This window comes from Schistocerca piceifrons, unplaced genomic scaffold (genome assembly GCF_021461385.2).
Source record: "Schistocerca piceifrons isolate TAMUIC-IGC-003096 unplaced genomic scaffold, iqSchPice1.1 HiC_scaffold_936, whole genome shotgun sequence".
Classification (NCBI taxonomy): Eukaryota; Metazoa; Arthropoda; class Insecta; order Orthoptera; family Acrididae; genus Schistocerca; species Schistocerca piceifrons.
The window spans coordinates 4,395,300-4,400,120 of record NW_025729208.1 but is presented as its reverse complement, the minus strand read 5'-3'; the positions used below and the strand labels follow the sequence as shown (position 1 = coordinate 4,400,120).

The 4,821-nt window shown below is 54.0% G+C and overlaps 1 non-coding gene across 1 annotated transcript in view; it reads left to right on the top strand.

Moving 5' to 3' along the window:
- Positions 1-3,600: 3,600 nt before the first annotated feature.
- LOC124772180 overlaps positions 3,601-4,821 on the top strand; it is a 1,909-nt gene continuing 688 nt past the window's right edge. Inside the window, exon 1 of the ribosomal RNA XR_007013848.1 lies at positions 3,601-4,821. This exon is cut by the window's right edge and continues 688 nt beyond it. This is a non-coding gene — a ribosomal RNA (small subunit ribosomal RNA).

Sequence of the window (4,821 nt, the reverse complement as noted above, 5' to 3'; positions counted from 1 at the left end):
CCCCCACACCTTTCCTTACAACAACGTGTAACCTAACCTAACCCATGTTGTACCTTAACCTAACCCATGTTGTACCTTAACCTAACCCATGTTGTGCCTTAACCTAACCCATGTTGTGCCTTAACCTAACCCATGTTGTCCCCTAACCTAACCCAAGTTGTCCCCTAACCTAACCCATGTTGTCCCTTAACCTAACCATGTTGTGCCTTAACCTAACCCATGTTGTGCCTTAACCTAACCCATGTTGTCCCCTAACCTAACCCATGTTGTCCCCTAACCTAACCCATGTTGTGCCTTAACCTAACCCATGTTGTCCCCTAACCTAACCCATGTTGTGCCTTAACCTAACCCATGTTGTCCCCTAACCTAACCCATGTTGTCCCCTAACCTAACCCATGTTGTGCCTTAACCTAACCCATGTTGTGCCTTAACCTAACCCATGTTGTCCCCTAACCTAACCCAAGTTGTCCCCTAACCTAACCCATGTTGTCCCCTAACCTAACCCATGTTGTGCCTTAACCTAACCCATGTTGTGCCTTAACCTAACCCATGTTGTGCCTTAACCTAACCCATGTTGTCCCCTAACCTAACCCATGTTGTCCCCTAACCTAACCCATGTTGTGCCTTAACCTAACCCATGTTGTCCCCTAACCTAACCCATGTTGTGCCTTAACCTAACCCATGTTGTCCCCTAACCTAAACCCATGTTGTCCCCTAACCTAACCCATGTTGTCCCCTAACCTAACCCATGTTGTGCCTTAACCTAACCCATGTTGTGCCTTAACCTAACCCATGTTGTCCCCTAACCTAACCCATGTTGTCCCCTAACCTAACCCATGTTGTCCCCTAACCTAACCCATGTTGTCCCCTAACCTAACCCATGTTGTCCCCTAACCTAACCCATGTTGTCCCCTAACCTAACCCATGTTGTCCCCTAACCTAACCCATGTTGTCCCCTAACCTAACCCATGTTGTCCCCTAACCTAACCCATGTTGTCCCCTAACCTAACCCATGTTGTGCCCTAACCTAACCCATGTTGTGCCCTAACCTAACCCATGTTGTGCCCTAACCTAACCCATGTTGTGCCTTAACCTAACCCATGTTGTGCCTTAACCTAACCCATGTTGTCCCCTAACCTAACCCAAGTTGTCCCCTAACCTAACCCATGTTGTCCCCTAACCTAACCCATGTTGTGCCTTAACCTAACCCATGTTGTGCCTTAACCTAACCCATGTTGTGCCTTAACCTAACCCATGTTGTCCCCTAACCTAACCCATGTTGTCCCCTAACCTAACCCATGTTGTGCCTTAACCTAACCCATGTTGTCCCCTAACCTAACCCATGTTGTGCCTTAACCTAACCCATGTTGTCCCCTAACCTAACCCATGTTGTCCCCTAACCTAACCCATGTTGTCCCCTAACCTAACCCATGTTGTGCCTTAACCTAACCCATGTTGTGCCTTAACCTAACCCATGTTGTGCCGTAACCTAACCCATGTTGTGCCTTAACCTAACCCATGTTGTGCCTTAACCTAACCCATGTTGTGCCTTAACCTAACCCATGTTGTGCCTTAACCTAACCCATGTTGTGCCTTAACCTAACCCACGTTGTCCCCTAACGTAACCCACGTTGTCCCCCTAACGTAACCCACGTTGTCCCCTAACGTAACCCACGTTGTCCCCTAACGTAACCCACGTTGTCCCCTAACGTAACCCACGTTGTCCCCTAACGTAACCCACGTTGTCCCCTAACGTAACCCACGTTGTCGCCTATCGTAACCCACGTTGTCGCCTAAACCTGCTCTGTAATTGTTATACGACTCGTTCAATTAGTGTAGTGTTGCCCACCCGCAACCCTCGCAATATAGTTCGCTACTCGCACTGCCCGCTCCCCTGTGTATCGCTTCATGTTAAACACCTTGCAAGTCTTGCTGACTTTCCACATGCTCCTGCTGTACACTGTAATGTGGATGGCAGCAGGGCGTACATGCCGCCCCCCCCCCCCCCCACCTCTCCCCACGTCCCCACCTTGCCCCCTGCCTTCGCAAGGTGGTTGGTGACAAGTTTGCATGTTCAATGCCCTTCGCATGCGACGTACGCAGGCTACGTTGTGGTGCGGCCTGTGTCAACTGTCCGCTGATGTCGTACGCGTGAACCACAATCTGTACTGCACATTCGTCCTTATGTACTGAATGATACATCGTGGCACATGTGTGACCGTACAACGACTGCGCCCAAAAACGGCGGACCATACAGTGCAAATATTGTGCACGCAGCTACGTGTCGTCTCCCTATGAGAGCTGGATTGCAGTGTGGTACGCCATAGAGACGTGTGGGAGGAACGGACGCCGTGGATGGCGATCAGCATGAGCTGTCTGTTGATGTATTCGGACCTAGTCGTCTCTCCTCACACACCGTGATGGCATGGTGCAGCGCGTTCCATATCTGCGACATGCTACAGAAGCCGGTTGACAGTCGTTCGAGCAATGGACATCGCATACGTACGGGGGCCACCTTCCACGTATTGTCTAGGCGTGCACATTTTGTTGCGTGTATGTGGGCAGACGTAGTGTGGCGTGACACCTGACACAGGCATGCAATAATGGTTGAAGTTGCAAATGGCGATGGACGCCTACGTTTTCTGGTGAAGTTACGCAAATGAAGAAATGGTAACCCGTTGTGGTGCGGTTGTTCTCGCTAGGGGTGAATCGGTGATGGCGACGATAGGTTGAGGTACTAACCGGTTGTTCCAGCGATACCCACCATGCCGACGAAACTGAACGGCATCTGGGTGTGAAGCGATACGCGGCGGTGGCTGGGTGGGACCGTCCCCGGCCGGTGAGGGGGCGCCTCCCGGCGTGCTGGCCGCGCGGTGCGTGGGCGCACGCGCTACAGCCGGCTGGTGGGGGCGGCCAGTGGCAGGCGCGCCGGCCGACGGACGCGGCAGGCGTCGCAGCTGCGCGCCGGCGCACCCTGCGCGCGGCGCCGTGCGGCCAAAGTAGGTCCTCGCGGGCCCGGTGCGAAGCGCGGTGGACATCTGCAGTGTGCTGGTCCGATTGAGGACTGTGTGCGTTGAGGATGCGCCGCCGCCCGGCGCTCGGCGCCGCGACGCCGTCTGCTGCTCGGTCGCCCCAGCGGTTCTCGCTGGTGGTTTGTATCGCAGCTGTGCGGATGTGTTGGCGTGTGCGCTGTGCTGGGAGAGTTCGCTTCGGCACCCAAGTGGGGCTTTTGTCCTTCTGTGGCGCTGGCGTTGGAGCTGCCGGTCACCGTAGGTGGCGCGTGTTGTCTCCCGCCGGCAATGCCACGACAGCACGCTCCCGGGCCTCTGTCGGCAGCGGCAAGCTCAGTTGGGAGCACGGGTGGTCGCACCGAAAGCGTCTACTCGCCTAACTCCGGGCGATTGCGCCTCTCTCGAACCCGACCAAGTACTTGGGACGGCGCTGCGCGCCGCCGGGACCTGAGAGGGTTTCGAGGTGTATTGTGCAGGGGAGCTCAGCCTCCTCCTGTTTGCAGAATGATTGAGCGGACGCTTGCGTGTTCGCGCGGGCCCCCGGGACACACTCCCGGGCGGCCGGCTGCTCAGCTCTAGTTGACGCAGCTCCCTGGTTGATCCTGCCAGTAGTCATATGCTTGTCTCAAAGATTAAGCCATGCATGTCTCAGTACAAGCCGCATTAAGGTGAAACCGCGAATGGCTCATTAAATCAGTTATGGTTCCTTAGATCGTACCCACGTTACTTGGATAACTGTGGTAATTCTAGAGCTAATACATGCAAACAGAGTCCCGACCAGAGATGGAAGGGACGCTTTTATTAGATCAAAACCAATCGGTCGGCTCGTCCGGTCCGTTTGCCTTGGTGACTCTGAATAACTTTGGGCTGATCGCACGGTCCTCGTACCGGCGACGCATCTTTCAAATGTCTGCCTTATCAACTGTCGATGGTAGGTTCTGCGCCTACCATGGTTGTAACGGGTAACGGGGAATCAGGGTTCGATTCCGGAGAGGGAGCCTGAGAAACGGCTACCACATCCAAGGAAGGCAGCAGGCGCGCAAATTACCCACTCCCGGCACGGGGAGGTAGTGACGAAAAATAACGATACGGGACTCATCCGAGGCCCCGTAATCGGAATGAGTACACTTTAAATCCTTTAACGAGTATCTATTGGAGGGCAAGTCTGGTGCCAGCAGCCGCGGTAATTCCAGCTCCAATAGCGTATATTAAAGTTGTTGCGGTTAAAAAGCTCGTAGTTGGATTTGTGTCCCACGCTGTTGGTTCACCGCCCGTCGGTGTTTAACTGGCATGTATCGTGGGACGTCCTGCCGGTGGGGCGAGCCGAAGGCGTGCGACCGCCCCGTGCGTGCTCGTGCGTCCCGAGGCGGACCCCGTTGAAATCCTACCAGGGTGCTCTTTATTGAGTGTCTCGGTGGGCCGGCACGTTTACTTTGAACAAATTAGAGTGCTTAAAGCAGGCAAGCCCGCCTGAATACTGTGTGCATGGAATAATGGAATAGGACCTCGGTTCTATTTTGTTGGTTTTCGGAACCCGAGGTAATGATTAATAGGGACAGGCGGGGGCATTCGTATTGCGACGTTAGAGGTGAAATTCTTGGATCGTCGCAAGACGAACAGAAGCGAAAGCATTTGCCAAGTATGTTTTCATTAATCAAGAACGAAAGTTAGAGGTTCGAAGGCGATCAGATACCGCCCTAGTTCTAACCATAAACGATGCCAGCCAGCGATCCGCCGCAGTTCCTCCGATGACTCGGCGGGCAGCCTCCGGGAAACCAAAGCTTTTGGGTTCCGGGGGAAGTATGGTTGC